Source organism: Pinus tabuliformis, chromosome 7, assembly GCF_031772625.1.
Source record: "Pinus tabuliformis cultivar Carrire ecotype Pingquan chromosome 7, CPIR1, whole genome shotgun sequence".
In the NCBI taxonomy this organism is placed as follows: Eukaryota; Viridiplantae; Streptophyta; class Pinopsida; order Pinales; family Pinaceae; genus Pinus; species Pinus tabuliformis.
This window is the reverse complement of record NC_142293.1, coordinates 810,771,988-810,794,341: the sequence shown is the minus strand read 5'-3', so window position 1 is coordinate 810,794,341 and position 22,354 is coordinate 810,771,988. Positions and strand designations below refer to the sequence as shown.

General features: G+C 36.6%; 1 pseudogene; it reads right to left on the bottom strand.

The window, feature by feature from the left end:
* Positions 1 to 440: 440 nt before the first annotated feature.
* LOC149250052 (T-complex protein 1 subunit delta pseudogene) lies at positions 441 to 21,640 on the bottom strand (annotated as a pseudogene).
* Positions 21,641 to 22,354: the final 714 nt, after the last annotated feature.

Below are 22,354 nucleotides of genomic sequence, written 5' to 3'. Positions count from 1 at the left end.
GGAAACTGGAAACAAAAGAAATTTTGAGACTCACTACGTGCAATAAATTTCATATTACTAACATTGTTGTGATCATGGAAAGGGTACATCAGCTTAATAGAAAAATGAAAAATCCAAACAAGCAATAGTTAAATATCACATGAACAATCCACCAACAAAACAGGATGGCAGAAAATAACTCATTGATTGATTCATAACAGAATCATTAATTAAAAGAACATCAAATACAATTCAAAGCTTATGGCTACCAATACCTTGTCTTGGAAGTTATATATTGTAATATTTAGAACTAGAAAATTATCCTTTAGGTTGCAACAACTAATCCTCATTGTTGTGCCTAAAGGTTGAAGATTCTGATAAAAAAACCTTCTGAAAGATTTCTAAAAAATTAGAATTTGACAGTCTTCTTCACAAACCTCTCTGCATACAAGCTAACCACTCTACCTGACTATCACGATGTCATCAATATTCAAAATCATCTGAACACATTATGTTGCTAAGGATATTGTGCTAGTACTCACCAACAACAGCTGAACCACATTCTCTTCCAAGATGTTTGTTATTTTCCCCTTCCTCACATTAATTTCTATGTTTATCTCACCATTCACATTCCTATTTAGAAGTTCTATGACAATAGAAATTGGATTCAAATCTGCATTTTCAACCAGCGCATATGAAATGACTTCTAGTGCTTCAACAAACGCACGAATACAATAACTCTCCATTCCCTGCAAAGTCTTAGCCCACAAACCTAACTGCCTTAACATTTCAATCTCTGGTGCACCACCCCTGGTAATCAAAAACCTCTTGTTAACAAGACACCTAACAACACAAAGCACATCATGCAAACTCCACTCTGCCTCGTCCAAAACCAACTGATTTGACCCCTTAATCAACATTGTTGTTATCCACCTGATGTTCTTTATACGAATAACCTTCAAAATCTTATCATCCCCAATTGTAAACTCCTCCAAGATATCGGCATGCCCCAACTTCTCCTCCCTAAAATTCTCAATATTTTCAATAGGTAAACAATTCAGTGTCTTGGTAATACATTTGATATCATCCCTCTCCATGTCCTTGACAACCAAGATCATCACCTTCAACAAATAATGAAATGAAATATCGATCACAACATCGCGTAAGATACTCTTCTAAATCGAACAAGTGGGTTGGGGAATGGCGAGCGAGGGTTTCGATCCGAGAACCCTAGGCCTATGGCCTAGGTGATGCAGACTCTGCAGTTGTGACACGCAGGTACGGGACTTTGCAGCGCTGGCGGACTTTTCAAGCTTGTATGCGCTTCCGTTTTGGGCATCCGGGTTTGGAGACAGCTGGGAGTCAAAAGTCTCTTTTCAGACTGGCGGAGTTTTCCTATTTCGGTTTGGGGTTTTACGGAGAGCGGTTTACTGAAGTCTATTCCCGTGATTTTTCTTGTGGTTTTACGCTGTTTCGAGCCTTTGGCAAGATAGTTTCCTTTGTCTGCAGGCGGTTTCAGCATTATTCCCGGGTAACGGTTGCGAGGAGGGTCGTTTTCTTCGAGGTTTGGTGTGGGTTTTTACCATGGTAATTGCAAGCGAGTCGGTGGAGCTTGACCCATCTCCTGAAGACATCCTTTCAGTGTGGGGAAAGGATATCAACGAGCAGAACCTTGGTGAATATTTCGCAAAGCATGACAGTCATGGGTCTGGTGCTTTCTCGGCAGGGTTTTCGCGGGCCTCAAAAAATGCAAAAGGATTGTTGAATGAGAGCTGGGATCTCTCTGGCGTTTTGGGTCTAAACGGCAAGGGCTCTGTAGGTGAAAACCCTCAAGCAACTCAGAGTACGTGGGGTGCAAAAGGGTTCGTCCCACCTGGTGGTAAGGGTTTTTCTCCCTCAAAAATTTTTTGCCCGACTGGCGGCCTTGAAGATATCATCAGCTCAGCTCAGAATATAGGAATTTGGAGGCCCGTAGGGGGTATACACGCTTCAGGGAGCGAAGCCGGAGGTACCTCCCATCTGTCGGCGGCCAACAGAGCCCTTTTTTCAAAGGACTCCTCTTAGAGGAAAGCAGGGTCAGAGGGGTTTTCGTCTGGAGCTGGAAGACATGAAAAGCAGGGGTTTGAACCCATTTCTCCAGGTGAAGTTAAGGGTTTTGAGGAGGGGCTTGCGGCTGAAGGAGATGTGGGCAGCCCGATTGAAGGGCTGATAGAAACCCCGCCCAGCAATGGGGTTGAACAATCAACAGGCAAAGAAGATGGGGAGTCAAGGGAAGCTGGAGATCAAAACCCCACTGACGGAGTCAAGGGAGCGGAGTCGGAGTCGCGGAAGTCAGGGGAGAAAAGGAAGAAGACAAAACCTTTAAAGAAGAAGCGGTTTGCAAATCTAGTTCTCGGCATGGATGTGCAGGTGGAGGAGGTTTTGGATGTGGCAGAGGTCACTCTTGTAGGCAGAATTAGAGGACGGCCTGTTTCGGGAAAATCCCTTAGGCAATGGGCGGAGCGGCAGTGGATGGATACCCCAGCTTCTTCTTTCTCAACAAACTTGCTAGTCAAAGGCTGGTTCATGGCAAGTTTCGATAGTAAGGAGGCTCTGGAGTGGGTTGAGGGAAAGAATTGGGAGTTTGAGAACCGACCTGTTTTCTTCAAGAGATGGACCCCTCTTTTCGATGCTTCAAAAGAAAAGGTCGAAGAATTTCCTGTATGGGTCAGGGCTCCAAATCTGCCCCCCTTTCTTTGGGCGGACTCTGTGTTCAAATCAATTGGGAATCTTTTGGGCACCTTTCTGGATGTGGATAGATCATACCTCCATACTTATGAAAAAGCTGTGGCAAGGATTTTGGTGAGGCTCAATCCGTCGGATGGTTTGGCTGAATCAATAACTTTACAATATAGGGAGTATGTTATCGAACAGCCATTGGACTATGAACTTCTTCCCTTTCGATGTCACCGATGCCACGAGTATGGGCACTTGGTAAGAGATTGCCCGATGGGAAGGAGAAGGAGAAGAACTCAAGGCAGAGAAGAGGAGTGGGAGGGGTCTTGGAAGCACGAAGCGAAGCCGATGGCGGGGTCTGTTCAAATTGACACTCATTCAGAAGAACCCTTACATCAATCTGCGGAGGAACAGCTTCAGGAGGATGGTATTCCGGAGCGTCCTCCAGATGTCCAACCAACCATGGAACCGCCTCCCGCTGATCTGGGCGCCGATGCTGTTGTTGAAGACCCTGGTATGCAGTTTTCTCCATCCATTTCTGCTTTAAATTCTGAATGTGTAGTCGGGGATATCCCTCTGTTTAAAAATTGTAAAGATGTCATGCAAAAACTAGAAAATTTGTCAGTCGATATGCCCTCCATTCTGAACTGTGAGGATATTCCCCCGGGGGGTCAGGGCGCTGGGTCTTCCTCTGCTGCTTGCCACTATAACCTTAGATCCCTCAGTAAGAAGCCAGCAGTTTCAAATGAGTATATGGAATCCGTAGGTGGATTAGGAACTGAGTCGTCTAAGAGTCTTTCAAAAAAAGGTAGAGGTAGAAAATCTCTTCTTTCAAAAGCACAAGTTAAAGCAATTTATGATGTAGCTGATGGAAAACAAATGTCAATTCCTGGGGCGCTTAGAGCAGCAAAAACCCCTAAGGTGGTTAAAAAATGATTTGTTTCTCTTGGAATTGCAGGGGTTTAGCCAGTAAACCCAAAAAACTGGCTTTAAAGGACCTTATATCTCGACTTAGCCCGGACATTGTTTTCCTTCAAGAAACTTTGGGCAAAAGTGCAGATGTTGAATATGCCCTTCGTTCTTTCTTACCGGGCTGGGTATTCATAGCTATTGATGCCTCGGGTCATTCTGGAGGCCTGGCTATTGGATTTAAGGAAGGAAGACTGAAACTGTTAAATCAATGGGGCCTTTCAAATGTTCTGGGATTGGAGGTTGTATCCCCAGACTTTGATATTCCTCTGCTGTTTGTAAATGTCTACGGTCCCTGTCAGGGCAGGGTTGCTTTTTGGAACGATCTCCTTTCAAAAGGCCTGATAAAGGATAAAAATCTAATAATTGGGGGCGATCTAAATTTTTCTTTGGGGACTGCCGAAGCTTGGGGGCCTCTTGCGAGGGAGGATCCTTTGAGTGATTTCTTTACAAACGCCCTCCTCTCCCACAAGTTGATTGATGTAAATATCATTAAAGCTAAACCTACCTGGAGGAATAGAAGAACGGGGGAAGAAAGAATAGCAAAAAGATTGGACCGGTTTCTCATCAGTGAAAGGTTGTCTTCAATCATCCCTTTGTTTAGGCAATGGGTAGGTGAAGGGGGTAATTCGGACCATTTTCCCATTCTGTTGGAATTCTCCAAGCCTCCTCCAAAGCCGGCTGCCCCCTTCAAATTTAACGCATCCTGGCTACAGGAGGACTCTTTCATTAAACTCTTCAATGATACTTGGAGACATTCGAGGTTGGGGCGTTCGGAGAACAAAGGAGCTTTTTTCATGGATAATCTAAAAAGACTCAAGAAAGCAGTTATCGAATGGGCATCAGCTAGGAGGAAAAAGCAATCCGAAGAGTTAGTCAATATTGATGAGGCTCTTGGGGTTCTGGAAGATCCAGACTCTGATGCCTATGCATCTCAGGATTCGAAAGAAAGAATTCTGGCTCTGGAAAAGAGTAGAGCAAAAATATTACTGGATAAAGAAGAGGAGTGGAGGTTGAAAAGCAGAGCTATCTGGTTGAAAGCAGGGGATGAAAATACAAAATTCTTTCACAATTATGCAAAGGGCAGGAGGAATGCAAATACTATTTGGAAGTTGCGGGACTCTAAAGGCAGAGAGGCTTCATCTTTTGAAGAGCTATCAAATATGGGGAAGACCCATTTCCAATCCCTTTTCTCTAACCCTGGGGGGATCTCTTTGCCTGAAATAATCAGAACGGCACAAGCTTTTCCCCGCTTTGTGGAGGAGGAAGATGCAGAAGATCTTTTTAGAGAAGTGTCTAAGGAGGAAGTAGAAAGCATAATAAAATCTATGGCGAAAGATAAAAGCCCGGGACCCGATGGATGGACTATAGAGCTGTTCTCCCACTTTTTTGAATCTATTGGAGTAGAACTTACTGAAGTAGTGGAGGAATCTAGGAGGAAAGGAGAAATCTATGGCCCGTTTAATGCTACTTTCATAGCTCTCATTCCAAAAAAAGAAGACCCGGTGTCTTTTGAAGATTTCAGGCCTATTTCGCTGTGCAATACCATCTATAAGATTATTGCAAAAATCATTGCGGTTCGCCTGAAACCTATTTTATCCTCCTGTATCTCAAAGGAGCAATTTGGGTTCCTGGATGGCCGCCAAATCCACGAAGCAATCGGGGTAGCTCAGGAAACTATTCATAGTATCAGGCAAGCAAACAAAAAGGGGGCAGTGATCAAAATCGACCTTTCAAAAGCCTATGACAGGGTCAGCTGGACGTATTTAAGGATGCTCTTGACCCATTTAGGCTTTCAGGTGGGTTTTATAAACTGGATCATGGGATGCATCTCAAATGTAAATTTTGCTGTTCTGATAAATGGAGCTGCATCTCCTTTCTTCAAAAGCCAAAGAGGTCTGCGTCAAGGTTGTCCGCTCTCCCCTCTGCTATTCCTCCTAGCAGCAGAAGGACTAAGCAGACTGATCTCAAAGGCCAAGAGTGCAGGTTTGGTAAAAGGTTTGGAAGTTGCTGTTAACTTATTCATTACCCATCTACTTTTTGTCGATGATATTCTTTTGTTTACAAATGGGAATGTAAATGAAATTAAAGAATTTAAGCTCATTCTTGATCAGTTTCTGAAAGCAACAGGACTTCAAATAAATGATAGGAAGTCTCAATTAATCTTTGAAGGTTTCAGTAGGCAAGAGGAGATCCTGATTGCTTCTCACTTGCCCTTTGGAACCTGTAATATGGAGCAGCCTTTCAAATATCTTGGTTTCTGGCTAAAACCATCCTCCTACAGAAAGCAGGATTGGAACTGGTTGATTGCGAAAATTGAACAAAGAATATCCCATTGGAGCTTCAAGTGGCTATCGCGGGCAGGCAGACTTACACTGGTAAATTCGGTCCTGCAGGCTATTCCGGTTTTCTGGGCTGCATTGACTTGGATACCAAAAGGGACTCTCTATAAAATAAAGCAGATTTGCAGTCGGTTCCTGTGGTCTGGGTCAAAAGAAGACACTGTTCTCCCGTGGGTGGCTTGGGATAAGATCGCTAGGCCAAAAGATTGGGGCGGGTGGGGTCTGAAAAGTCCTATTGACTTTAGTCAATCCTTGGCTGCTAAATCTGGATGGAGAATCATTTCTTCGGAGAACCTCTGGACTAGGGTGGTAAAGAGGAAGTACATTGATCCTACTCCTCTTGAAGACTGGATTAGGTGCCCAAACAAAAAAGGAAGGAACTGTTCGGTTATTTGGAAAGCCACCACAGAGGCTTTTAAGATAATTGAACAAGGTCTGGCATGGCGGGTAGGGAATGGTGAATGTTTGAGGATTGGCAGGGACCCGTGGGTTGGATGCAGTGAAGGATTCGCCCTATCACCTGAATTGCTAAATCATTTGGAGGAAAAAGGAATAAAATGTTTAAACCAGATAGCAAATTTGGAGCAGTCATCTATTTGGGGGCAGGCTTGGAAGTCTGTAGATGATTTAGGCATTGATTTCATTTGGAGGAATGAATGGCAGCTTTTTCTTCAGGAGCTTAAAAGATCAAATGTCAGAATAAGAGACAGGCCGGATTCTTTGGTTTGGGCTCATGCTGAGACAGGGCGATATTCTCCAAAGGCTGGCTACAATTTTTTGATGAAGAGAAAGGGTTGGGAGCCTCCTGTTTGGTGGGCAAAGCCTCTATTTAAACTGAAGTGTCCTAAAAAAGCTAGGATCTTTTTCTGGTGTGCTTTAAAAAACAAAATTCCTACTTGGGATGTCCTTCAATCTCGTTTTAAACAGGGGCCTGGTAGATGCCCTTTATGCTTAGCAGACTCAGAATCCATCTCTCACCTGTTCCTTGTCTGTCCATTCTCAAAGCAAGTCTGGAGTGAAGCGGAAAAGCTCTTAAACGCAAAGGTTAGATGGGAGGGGGATGTTTTGCCTGCTGCCTGGGATTATTGGTGGAACCATTTTCAAGAAAAGAATTTGAGAAATTTGCCTCCCATCATCTGCTGGGGCATATGGATTGCCAGAAACCGAATCATCTTTAAAGGAATTTCGACCCCAGCGACAGCTATTGCTATTCAAAGCAATGCTATCCTCGCCAGCATCCCTGAGCCGGAGAAACCTGTAAAAAATGATCAGCGGAAAGAGTTACGGCTTAGAGATGGGATTCCGTGGGCTTTTTTCGATGGGGCAGCCCAAAATAATATCACAGGAGCTGGGATCTGTATTCACCTTAGTGTCGATCACTCGTTAAAAGCCTCAGTGGGTCTTGGGATGGGAACAAATAACTTTGCAGAACTTTCTGCCTTAAAGCTTCTCCTTTGTTGGCTCATCCACAGAAATATCCTTGCAGTTCAGATTTTTGGAGATTCGATGAATGTTGTTAATTGGGTCATTGGGAAATTCAGATGTCAGCATTACATGTTGTTGCCTTTATTAGAGGAAATCCAATCTTTAAAATTGCAGTTTAATGTTTTTTCTATTGATCACATCTACAGGGACAGCAATGAAGAGGCCGACCGGCTTTCTAAAGAAGGTGTGCAACAAGCTGTGGGCGCATGGAGAGTAACAGAACAGCTTCAAGTTCAGATCCGTGTGTCGGATCTCCCTCCAAACATATAATGTCTTTTGAGTTTTGTTTACTCATATGCTCCAGTATTTTATCAGTGTTTCTATTTGAAAACGGTGGCATATAAAAACTGTTTTTTCCCTTTTTATACTATGAGGCTCTGTTTTGACAGAGCGGGTTGTTAAACTGTGATTACTGTATGTGTATTTCTAGGTTGTTTTCCTCATGAAAGGAGACCCAGGAAACACAATGGCTTTTCATTTTCCTTTTTTGGTATGGCTGTTAGGCCGGGTACAGGAGTCTTTATCGATTTCTGAAGATATGCTGATGCACTTACTCAGAGGAGTTTTGCTCCTGACCATGCAGTTTTTTGCAGAATGTTAACTCATATACTATGTAACTTTTTTATGCCTAATAAAAAAGTTCGTTTTTTTCCTTGGGAAAAAAAGATACTCTTCTAAATCGATAATATATTGCATCAAGTGGCCTTGATTTTCTTAATTATCCCAAGAATATAATTTCTCTCCTCCTTCAAAATCCTATCCATCATGGTATAATCTGACACAACTATGTTCTGCTCAATGTTAGTCTTGAGAAGTGAAATTTGAAACGGGATAACCACAATCTTAGCATTTTGAACCCTATTCGTCCCTCCGGTAGTATGGTTGACCTTGTTATCAAATACCAAACCCTTGGCCATCTTTGTATCATCAACCACACCCCCCAAAATTTCTCGACAACCCTAATATCCCTGAAATCCACGATATCGGGCTTCGCAAGTTCAATGACATTCAAGATGACATCAACAACTAAAGGAGCAAGAAGGGAAGAGTACTGAATTACCACTTTGTTGTTCATATAAGTACTTGCGCCCTTCACCAGGGAATCTCGATCCATCAGTTTCACTGTGACATTATCGTCAACACCTCAACAACATTCTCTGAAGCCTTGTTTAGCAAGTCCATGAACTGCTTCAAGATTGTCCCCGCAATGGCCATGACTATCGTAGTGCCATCACCGACCACAATGTCCTGGGACTTATGTGTTCCATACCCTTGTTACTCATTTGGAGTAGTATAGAATTTTTGTCTTACAAACTTTCCAATTGATTCTTCTTGGTTCATCATTTGTATTATTCATTCCTCCAACATGTCGTTCATTACAGGGCTTTACTTTGCAAGGGTTCATACTGTGTTTATTTCTTCCATAATTATCCTTACTCCTTTCACTGTATTTTGGGTTTTTGATAAATTTTGAGTTTTATCCAATGCTTACTCGCCTCTTATGCTTGTTTGCAGGTTTGTGCTCCACTTTCTGAACACTATGAGCTACCTTTCGTGTAGTTACTCAGATGCTCTATAGACCACCACCTAATTTATGGGTTCTCCGCTTCCAGGTTCAATTATGTTACCTCTCTGGCGTTTACAGATCCATATAATTGTTATTTTCAGTTTAATGTTGAATTAAGCTTGAGGGTTTTATTCTCGTACTAAGGGTTCCTAAGCAGAACAGGGTTTTCTCACCCTGACAAGGGTGCGAGTCATTTTTATGAATTTGATGGGTTTCAACCCCAAACCCTATGTGAATTTGTATATATTGGATTATTATAAATTAGTTTTCCTCTCGACAATTGATGGTTTAACACTTATTGCACTTTAATTTTCTTATAATACATTTGTTGTGATAAAGATAGGTCTGTATCTCCTCATGAGATATAGGTTGGTTCTTATGTGGTCGGGTACTTGTGGAATTTTTAATTGTACTATCTTTCTCTGTTTTCTAGCTATATTTTCATGTCGACCCCTGGGGTTTGGAAAAAATTAATTAAATAGATATGTTTCCAGTTGTTATGATTCACAGTTTCTTACAAAGAATTTTTCTTTATCTTGATTGACAATAATATAGTTATGTCTCTGCAAAACTTCTTTGGTTCTTATCGAGTTTCTTTATGTTACTCATATTGTGAAATAGAAAATAAAATACTTCTTAATTATTCTGGGTCCATATTCCACTTTTCACAACTGGTTATGGTTTGGCGCGTTACTGGGTTGCTCGCTTAAGTCGGCTTGACCCAGAGACTAAACCAACCCCTATAAGGTAAGTGTATAGTTGTCGCGTCAGATGAAATTATTCATTGTGTCATTGCATGAGTAAAATTATCGGAATTGCAGACACCATCACACCATCATTTGTTGGTCCATATCTTTAAAATATCTGAGGAGCAAAGCACACATCATTACATCTAAAATCCTAGATTCATTAATTTCACTCCACCCTCGTTGTCTAAATTCTAGTCGTGGATAATGCTTTAGATGAAGCATATTCCTGACACATTAAATCTTCACCCTTGAGTTCAAAAGTCCATGAACCCTCATCCAATATATAAATGCCTTCGACGAATAATAGTAATTTGAAACTTAATTAAATTAAGAATTATTATTATTTTAATCTTCGTCTAATTATATGGATAGGCGTGTCTATTTTGAAATAATGCTTTTAAATTTTAACTTAATGATCAATAATTATCAAGTAGATAGTAAGGATTTATCTTTATAAAATATTCTAGAATATTCTTAATAGTAGTTAGAAATCAAAGATTGAGATTTATTTTAAAACTAGGTATACCTTTATACCTTATTAATTACATTGATTAATTAAAAAAAATGTTGTATAAACAAATGTCATATAACATGAATGATGGTTCTTTGAGCATGTGGTATAAGCCATCCTATTGACCCAAATATTGTAACAAAATTTATTTACAGGTTAAAAATCTCCATAATAAAGTGAAAGTGAATATATGGTTAAGGACATTGTTAGATTTATTTTTATATATGTGTGTTTAAATGATATATTAATCATTTTTTAAATTAATAAATAATAATGATTGAATATACAATTATGATTTAGTTAATTTTTATCATTTTTTTATTTTATTTTGGTAAAGTGAAATGTGTGGCAAAAATGAATATTTTGATATTAATTGTAAATGAATGTCTATCTATATTTATTATGATTTTATGTATATTAATATTTACTAACCATTTAATTTATATAATATTTGTAATTAACATTTTTCCAAACAAAACTCCAATAATCATATACCCAATATTATTTTCCAAAGGTATGGATACCTTATTCCTTATGCAATAAATGTACCCAACCCACCACTTTTATTTTTGAACCACCACTTAAGAAGGAACACGAAATAACAGGGATGGAAGAACTTGTACGACAAAAACAATTTTCAAATCATTCCCATGGGTTAAATTTGACCGGTATTTATTGGTATTTTCCTTATTTAATGGTCAAATGCTAACCATTTTTAAATTTACACATCATTTATGATGATTACCTAAGTTTTCAAACTGTAGATTTGATGGGTGACTTAAAATATAACACCCACACACACACTTTCAAATAAAATTATAAAAAAAACAAAAGAAGTTAGTTAATTATGTTGGATGAGAATCCAAGATCATATTACATTGTGCAACACCCACAATACTCATACTTTAATATGAGACTTGAAGATAAACATAGATTCATCCTTGGTGGATCTTTGAACTTATTAGAAAAATCTCATCTCTATCTTCAATCACACCATGTGATCCTACATTGTAGACACATAAGCATAAAGCATGAACATAGAAGCCTAAAGGTTAAAGGTTGAGACTCACATGATAAGTCCACACCCATGGACCATTGGTATTATGTATAAAACACTAACTGTTTTTTTTTTGTTTATGTAAGTGAAATAATTGTTTCTTGTTTGTATTTGAGAGTTTTATGTAGTTTTCTTTAATACTGACACATTCTCAGTGTATCTCATTTTTTATAAAATAAGTCTATTTATTTGTTTGATTAGGAAAAAATCTATTTTGTGATTAGATATGAAAATAGCAAATGTGATTATCAAGACTATAATGCTGTGGATGCCTTCACACTTGAATTAGATGCATCTCATACTCAAACGCCACCAACCCCTGGAGTGATTTAATTGCCACCTCATTAATTCGTCAGCGAGTCATGACGGCCATCGCATTATCCAACTTGCATGGTAGCGGCATGGGGCAATGTCTATCCCCCTGGTTACGCACCATTGCAATTCACTTTCAAATCACCAGTCACAGTATCTAATCACCGGTCACAGTATTGAAGGCTGAATAGTTGGATAGATCGAAACGGCGGTGAGATGGGCTGTCGTTATCAATTCGTTCTTTATACACCAATAAGAAACGAAGGAACACTACCAATAAATTTCGTTAAATCATGTTATGAACATTATCAAAGCGATCTAAAATACAAATTTAACCCAAAAAAAATATAAAAATAAAAAATTATTAATATATTTTAACACAAAAATAAAAATAACATATTTGTAATGAAAATTTGCTCCAATTATATTATTCGGTATGCAATTACATATAAGATAATTATATAAAAAGTAACTTATACTACTTTAATACATACTTACCAAGTTTGACCGTATTGGTCAAACAATTCAGAAATTTGCCCAGACGATTCGGTTCGCTGATTTATTCGTCAATTCTAATACGGTACGGAACTTTTGATTACTCAAAAATTTCTATATTTGAAAAACAGAAAACAGTATTTTCTAAATAGAAAACGTTATAGAAAATAACAATGGTAGAAAACAGAAGTTTTGCATTAAAACATTTTTGAGAAGAGCAAAAAAACAGTAATATCTAAATTTACATTATAGAAATTTCAGGTTAAAAAATAGCAATCGTTGAAAACAATAAGTTTAAAAAAAATGTAGTGGTAGAAAATAGTGAGTTTTGTATTCAAATAGTGTGGAGCAAAAAATAAATTATATTTAAAAAGTTGTAAAAATTTTAAAACATATTTTTTATTTTTTATTTTATAATGTTTTTGGATAATACTAATTAGAATGTTGGAAGTTATTGCAGTTAACTAGAAATGAGGATTACTCATATGAAATTGAAATTGAATTAGAGGGCTAATTTTAACATATTTATTGTTAAATAAATTACTATTTGATAGAGATAGTGATTGACATATTTTTAAATCGCCTTCTGATTGACATATAAATTTTTTGGTTCATCCATGGTATTCAATCTTCATGGCTTCATAGCTGTCGCTTTTCCGATGTTTCCTCCTTTCCTTTCCTTCCTCCACAATCTAATGTTTTCCACAAAGGCAACTCAACGATCGTACAATTGCATTTGACCATTCAATGTCTGCCCGCCTGGCTACAACTGTAACCCTTTGCTGCTCATGTTTCCTTCGCTCCCTCGTTTCTATACGTTGCCTACCGGCGTTTCCATTCTATATAAACCATCACTCCCTAACCAATATATCGTCCACAGCGATTTCATCCTCCTACATGTTTGAGTGATTGTACTCATTCGTTGCACTACTCTTTCTTTGCACGCATCCATCTCGAGCTATTCTATTCCTTTCATCCCTTCCCTACACTAATCTGCACTTGGATCTCAAATTCAAGTTCCTCTATTTCTATTAATAACCTCTTCGAGTCTTCTTGTAATTGTTTCTGCAAATTTCTACAACGATGTCGACATCACATGGGGCGATGGTCGAGGTAAAATCCTTGACAATGGCCAACAATCGCAGGTTACTCTGGATCGCACTTAAGGTAATATTGCGTAAATTTGTTTTCCATGGTATGATGACCTGTTCTTCATCCACAGTTATTATACTACATGTACACATCTTAATCCTCCCCTTCTTCCTTTCCTTGATAACAGGTTCTAGGTTTCAATCCAAGAATGACTATCTCTTTGCTAAAGTTGATATGCAAATCAAGTTGGTAGCTTGCAACTCTGTCGGCATAGTTACTGCTTATGATGTATGTATTACCCTGCCCTGCCCTATGCTATTCCGAACAAACAAATATATAGCTATATCTTGTGCTCTGAGCCTATGCCTATGCTAACAATGTGTTTCTGTTATGACCCCATTGCCGCTGTCGTCTCAAGGTCCCAAGCACGACAAAATAGACTACGAATTTCCAGGCAACCTGTCTGGAGATCCCTATATTATGCACACTAATGTCTTCGCTCAAGACCATGGCAATAGTGAGCAACAATTCTACTTGTGGTTCGACCCAACCCTAGCTTTTCACACTACTCTGTGCTCTGGACACGAAATCAAATTACGTATGTATTTTAATTACTCATTTATGTCTTCAATATTAATACAACTAGCACAACCACATTTACTAATGTGGTTGATATAGTCGCATATAAATCACATATCCAACCACATTTACAAATGTCATTGATATATCTTATTAATTAAAGGCTAACAACACATGATTCTTAATAACTATATAAATAATAACAACAACACATACACAACATATATTTCAAACTATAATATAATTAAAATATAACATAATAATAGAAATTACTTATTATTAATAGTACTTATTTATCTCTTATTATTATGTTATGGTTAGTATATATTTGTCAATGTAATTTTCTATATTAGGAGTATGTGGACCATATATTAAAATATATGTATAAACCCAAGGGATTAATAAACCCAAAAGGGATTAACACTACAAACCCAAGGATTAATATTATAAACCTAAAGAATTAATATTAAAAACAAAAGGGATAAATATCATAAACTCTTGGGATTAATATTATAAACCTAAGCGATTATTAATATTATAAAACCAAGGGATTATTAGTATTATAAACTCAAGCGATTAGTCAACTCAAGGGAATAATGTTATAGACCCTTATGATTAATATTATAAACCTAAGAAATTAATAAACCCAAGAGATTATTAATAATTATAAACCATGTATATTAAACTCTATATCTTAAGCACACTATATGATAAATCTAATATTAGAAACCTCATATTATAAACCGAGTACTTTAAAACCTGTTATTAAACCCATTGTTATAAACCCAAAATTGATTTATATTTAACCCAAGGGACTAATATTGAACCATAAGCCCAAGCGATTTATATTGAACCCAAGGGACTAATATTATAAACCCTATTAATAATATTATACCCCATGAATATGAACCCTTAGATTAATATACCTAAGAGATTGATACTAAAAACCCGAGTGAATAATAAATCCAAGGGATTAGTACTAAAAACCCAATGAATTATAAACCCAATGGATTAATACTATAAACCCAAAGTATATAAACCCTAAGATCAAGAGATTATTAATAATTATAAACCATGTATATTAAACTCTATATCTTAAGAACGTTATATGATAAATCTAATATTAGAAACCTCATATTATAAATCGAGTACTTTAAACCCTATTATTAAACATGTTGTTATAAACCCTAATATTAAAGCCAATATTATAAACCTAAATATTAAACCCCAAGAGATTTATATTTAACCCAAGGGACTGATATTAAACCATAAGCCCAAGAGATTTATATTGAACCCAAGTGACTAATATTATAAACCCTATGAATAATATTATACCCCACGAATATGAACCCTTAGATTAATATACCTAAGAGATTGATACTAAAAACCCAAGTGAATAATAAACCCAAGGGATTAGTACTAAAAACCCAAGGAATTATAAACCCAAGGGAATAATATTAAACCCAAGGGAGTAATATTAAACCCAATCGACTAATATTATAAACCCAAAGTATATAAACCCTAATATACATATTATAAACAATAAAATAAACATGGTTGACCATGATTAAAAACCCAAGGGATTTATATTAAACCCAAGGATTAATATTATAAACCCTATGAATAATATTATACCCTAGGTATATGAACACTTAGATTAATAAAATCAAGGGATTCATATTATAAAACCAATGTAATAGTAAACCGAGTTAATACTAAAAGCCCAAGGGATTAATATTATAGACCCAAGATATATAAACCCTAAGCTAAATATTATAAACCTTAAAATAAACATGGTTAACAATGATTTACCATGGTTGATTTTGATATTGAGACAAACTTGTCGCAATGTGACTTTGGAGCATTGTTGACCATGGTTAAACATGGTTGATTTTCATATTGATACAATCTTTTTCATAATGTGACATTAGACCATGGTTGACAATGGTTGAGGACAACTCACAATGTTTTACCATTATTGACCATGGTTGATTTTCATATTGAGATAATATCTGTCACAATGTGAAGTTGGACCATGGTTGACCATGATTATAAACCCAAAGTATTTATATTAAACCAAAGGATTAATATTACAAACTTGATGAATAATATTATACCCTAGGAATATGAATTCTTAGATCAATAAACCCAAGGGATTGATATTATAAACCCAAGGGAATAATAAACCAAAGGGGTTAATACTAAAACCCCAAGAGATTATGAACCCAAGGGATTAATATTATAAACCCAATGTATATAAACCTTAAGATAAATATTATAAACCCTAAAATAAACAAGTTGACCATGGTTTACCATGGTTGATTTTCATATTGAGACCATCTTTGTCACAATGCAACATTAGACGATGGTTGATTTTCATATTGAGACAATCTTTGTCACAATGTGAGATTGGACCATGGTTGCCCATGATTGAAAATGGTAGATGATGACAATGGTTTATCATTGTTGACAATGGTTGATTTTCGTATTAAGAAAATCTTTATCACAATGTAACATTGGAAAATTGTTTACCATGGTTGACCATGATTATAAACCCAATGGTTTATATTAAACCCAAGGATTAATATTATAAACCCTATGAATAATATTATATCCTAGGTATATGAAGCCTTAGATTAATAAACCCAAGGGATTGATATTATAAACCCAAGGGGTTAATAATAAATCTGAATGGATTATAAACCCAAGGGAATAATATTGAACCCAAGGGATTAATATTATAAACTGAAGGTATATAAACCCTAAGATAAATATTAAAACTCAATAATAAACATGGTTGGTCATGCTTTACCATGGTTTATTTTCATATTGAAACAAACATTGTCACAATGTGACATTGGACCATGGTTGACTATGCTTAATTTTCATTTTGAATAACATTATACCCTAGAAATATGAACCCTTAGATTTATATACCCAAGGGATTGATATTAAAGACCCAAGTGAATAATAAACCCAAGGAATTAGTACTAAAACCCAAAGAATTATAAACCCAAGGGATTTATACTAAACCCAAGGATTAGTGTTATAAATTCTTTGAATAATATTATAATCTCAACACACTAATATTATAAATCCAAGGGATTATTAATATTATAATCCCAAGGGATTAATAAACCCAATGATTAATATTATAAACCTAAGGAATTAATAAAAACAAAAGGGATTAATATCATAAACTCTTGGGATTAATATTATAAACCCAAGCGATTATTAGTATTATAAAACCAAGGGATTATTAGTATTATAAAATCAAGTGATTAGTCAACTCAAGGGATTAATGTTATAGACCCTTATGATTAATATTATAAACCTAAAAAATTAATAAACCCAAGAGATTATTAATAATTATAAACCATGTATATTAAACTCTATATCTTAAGCACACTATATTATAAATCTAATATTAAAAACCTCATATTATAAACCCATTACTTTAAACCCTGTTATTAAACCCACTCTTATAGACCCTAATATTAAACCCAATAATATAAACCCAAATACTAAACCCCAAGAGATTTATATTTAACCCAAGGGAATCATATTGAACCATAAGCCCAAGGGATTTATATTTACCCCAAGGGACTAATATTATAAACCATATGAATAATATTATATCTAAGGAATATGAACCCTTAGACTAATATACCTAAGGGATTGATACTAAAAACCAAAGTGAATAATCAACCCAAGGGGTTAGTACTAAAAACCCAAGGAATTATAAACCCAAGGGAATTATTAAACCCAATGGATTAATATTATAAACCCAAAGTATATAAACCCTAAGAAAAATATTATAAACCCTAAAATAAACATGGTTGACCATGGTTTACCATTGTTGATTTTCATATTTAGACAATCTTTGTCATAATGCGACGTTGGGCCATGGTTGACCATGATTGATTTTCATAGTGAGACAATCTTTGTCACAATGTGACATTGGACCATGGTTGACCATGATTGACTATGGTTGACGATGGTTAACAATGGTTGAACATGGTTGATTTTCATATTGAGACCATGGTTGACCATGATTATAAACCCAAGGGACTTATATTAAACCCAAGGGATTTATATTAAACCCAAGGATTAATATTATAAACTACATGAATAATATTATACCCTAGGTATATGAACCCTTAGATTAATGAACTCAAGGGATTCATATTATAAAACCAATGTAATAATAAACCGAGTTAATACTAAAACCCCAAGGGATTAATATTATAGACCCAAGATATATGAACCCTAAGATAAATATTATAAACCCTAAACTAAACATGGTTAACTATGGTTTACCATGATTGATTTTCATATTGAGACAAACTTTGTCGCAATGTGGCTTTGGACCATGGTTAAACTTGGTTGATTTTCATATTGAGACAATATTTTTCACAATGTGACATTAGACCATGGTTGACAATGGTTGAGGATGACTCACAATGGTTTTCCATTGTTGACAATGTTTTACCATAGTTGACAATGGTTGACCATGGTTGATTTTCATATTGAGATAATCTTTGTCACAATGTGATGTTGGAACATGGTTGACCATGATTATAAACCCAAAGTATTTATATTAAACTAAAGGATGAATATTACAAAGCTGATGAATAATATTATACCCTAGGAATATGAACCCTTAGATTAATAAACCCAAGGGATTGATATTATAAACCATAGGGAATAATAAACTGGAAGGGTTAATACTAAAACCCCAAGAGATTATAAACCCTAGGGATTAATATTATAAACCCAAGGTATATAAACCTTAAGATAAATATTATAAACCCTAAAATAAGCATGGTTGACCATGGTTTATTTTCATATTGAGACCATCTTTGTCACAATGCGACGTTAGACCATGATGGATTTTCATATTGAGACAACCTTTGTCACAATGTGAGGTTGGACCATGGTTGACCATGATTGACAATGGTAGATGACGGTTGAAAATGGTTTATCATTGTTCACAATGGTTGAGTTTTGTATTAAGACAATCTTTATCACAATGTGACATTGGAAAATGGTTTACCATGGTTGACCATGATTATAAACCCAATGGAGTTATATTAAACCAAAGGATTAATATTATAAACCCTATGAATAATATTATACCCTAGGTATATTAAGCCTTAGATTAATAAACCCAAGGGATTGATATTATAAACGTAAGAGAATAATAAACTCAAGGGGTTAATAATAAAAGCCCAATGCATAACAAGGGAATATTATTGAACCCAAGGGATTAATATTATAAAGTGAAGGTATATAAACCCTAAGATAAATATTAAAACTCAATAATAAACGTGGTTGGCTATGCTTTACCATGGTTGATTTTCATATTGAAACAAACATTGTCACAATGCGACATTGGACCATGGTTGACCATGCTTAATTTTCATATTGAATAACATAATACCCTAGGAATATCAACCCTTAGATTAATATACCCAAGGGATTGATATTAAAGACCCAAGTGATTAATAAACCCAAGGGATTGATATTATAAACCTAAGAGAATAATAAACCCAAGGGGTTAATAATAAAACCCCAATGGATTACAAGGGAATATTATTGAACCCAAGGGATTAATATTATAAAGTGAAGGTATATAAACCCTAAGATAAATATTAAAACTCAATAATAAACATGGTTGGCTATGCTTTACCATGATTGATTTTCATATTGAAACAAACATTGTCACAATGCGACTCTAGACCATGGTTGACCATGCTTAATTTTCATATTGAATAACATTATACCCTAGGAATATGAACCCTTAGATTAATATACCCAAGGGATTGATATTAAAGACCCAAGTGATTAATAAACTCAAGGGATTAGTTCTAAAAACCTAAGGAATTATAAACCCAAGGGATTTATACTAAACCCAAGGATTAATGTTATAAACCCTATGAATAATATTATACCTTAGGTATATGAACCCTCAAATTAATAAACTTAAGGGATTGATATTATAAACTGAATGTAATAATAAATTCGAGTTAATACTAAGACCCCAAGGGATTAATATTATAGAACAAGGTATATAAACCCTAAGATAAATATTATAAACCTTAAAATAAACATGGTTGACAATTGTTTACCATGATTGATTTTCATATTGAGACAAACATTGTCACAATGCGACTTTGGACCACGGTTGACCATGGTTGATTTTCATATTGAGATAATATTTGTCATAATGTGACATTAGACCATGGTTGACAATGGTTGAGGATGACTTACAATGGTTTTCCATTGTTGACAATGGTTTACCATTGTTGACCATGGTTGACAATGATTGACCATGGTTGATTTTCATATAGAGATAATCTTTGTCACAATGTGACATTGGACTATGGTTGACCATGATTATAAACCAAAGGGATTTATATTAAACCCAATGAATAATATTATAAACTTAATGAATAATATTATACCTATTATCACCCCAAGAAACTCTCCTAGGTTGTATCTTAGAGATGCTCGGGAACATTACAAACTCAACATACTGTTGGAAATGGATGAATGGAAGGAATGATGCATATTCAAGCCAAATAACCACTTCTACCATGCTTAACTCTAGACATGGGTGAACACCCCCAGACTACAAGGCTTTAGACCACCAATTACTCATAGTTTGAAGATTAAGTGAACATGGAGAATACTGACCACACCAGCAGATGCACAAGACCATGTGATGGCTGGCTGCAACCAGTAAAGAGGTCTGCAAATCTATTTCCTAATGCACAGACATGATGACAGCTCTCTGGCACTAAGTAAACAGAAACCTGCATAGCACATTCAATGATACATATTAGATTCCAACACAGAGGTGGGATGACAACCCCTCTAATGCTAAACATCAAGAGCATATGAAAAATACATAACAGGCCAACCTGGAACAGAGTAGAAATGGAAAGTGAGCAATTAATAGCAAAAGAAGCTTGTATTAGCTGAAATTGAAGACCATACGCTGCAAGTATCGCAGTAGTTACAGTCTCCAAAAGTTTAACCTTACATCAAAACAATAACCATCAACCCTCATTACATCTTTGTTCTCGGTATATATAGAGTTTCATTACAAAATGCTCTGCTATTCTATGCATGGAGGGGTCATAATGGACCACCAACCGCTTTAACTGTCTGATAGAGTTTCTAATGCAATATGCCTGCTTTAATGAACAAAATTGATCTTCTTGGATGCTCTGTTGTCCTTCTCGGGCAGATGGAGTGTTGTGTGAATGAATTCCCATAACTGCTAAATGCTTTTAATTGCTCGAGGCTTGTCCTTTTCTCTCTAAGTCATACTTCCTGTTGAATGCAGTTGTTGAGGAATAACTGCTCACAGTACTGAATACTGACACCTACGTCCTTTCAGGAGTACGGAATGGTTGAGGACGCGAAGACTGCATGGTGGATGGAATGAGGAGGAAGCTCGACCGTTAGATTGGGCGGATCGACGACGGGGATCATTTTGCAAGAGGAATCGGGAGATGTGGGATCGGGATAGACGCAGGCCGTAGGATCTTATGCAAGCCGATCCAATGGTTATCGAGAGTCGAAAGTACGTGGGGGTTAACGAGTGGGGAGGACGGTTTTGGCGGTGAGCGGTATTGCTCGCACCGCCATTGACAGACGGGTGGTAATCGTACAGTGGGGCGCGATCCCATTTATCACGCGATGCATGGCGGAGGAAAACCGCTTTCCCCGTGGATTAACGTGCAGGTGTTTTGAAGGAGCGGGGGTTGCGACTACCATCGGATCGCGTGGCAAACAATCGGACGACGGGGAAATAAACGGGGTTTAGCATGCGGGAAAAGGGCTGTGGTGGCAGGGAAAAGTTGGTGAATGCGCGCGATCACATGAATAAGGTTATATGACAGTTTGAGCTCCACTCTCAGGGTTAAGAGCATGATATGGATTTTAACGAGTGACCCAGAAAATGGAGGTGAAAGGGAGACAGATGAGGTGGAGGGGAAGGTTAAAGCAACTAATAAGGATCTCCTTTCAGCAAAACCAAGAACCGAGTCTACCTCAGCTCCTTGAACTGTAGCAAAGCTAACACTGGCTCCTTCTGGGGATGAGATCCTCCCTGTGAGGTCTCAAGAACCTACAAATCAATGCCTTTCTAATGAAAATCAAATTAGCAAAATTTCCTAGTGTTCCATTGGGCATGGAGTCTGACTAAACCAACCTTGAGACTGATAAAATCAAATATTTACAATTTTAAGGCCAAAACACCTTAAATCACATAAATTTTCAGAAACTGCCCATTAACTGGGCCATCAAAAACTGCTTCTCCTCCCATACTTTCCAGTATGAAGGTGTTATTCCCTTGAATCTGAGAAATGATAAAAGACCCTGTCCAGAAAGCATCAAACTTCCCATGATTGCCTTTCTTTTCCTTTAGTGCATCCCACTTCAGAACTAGATCTCCAACCTGAAAACAATCTGATTTCGTCTTTCTGTCAA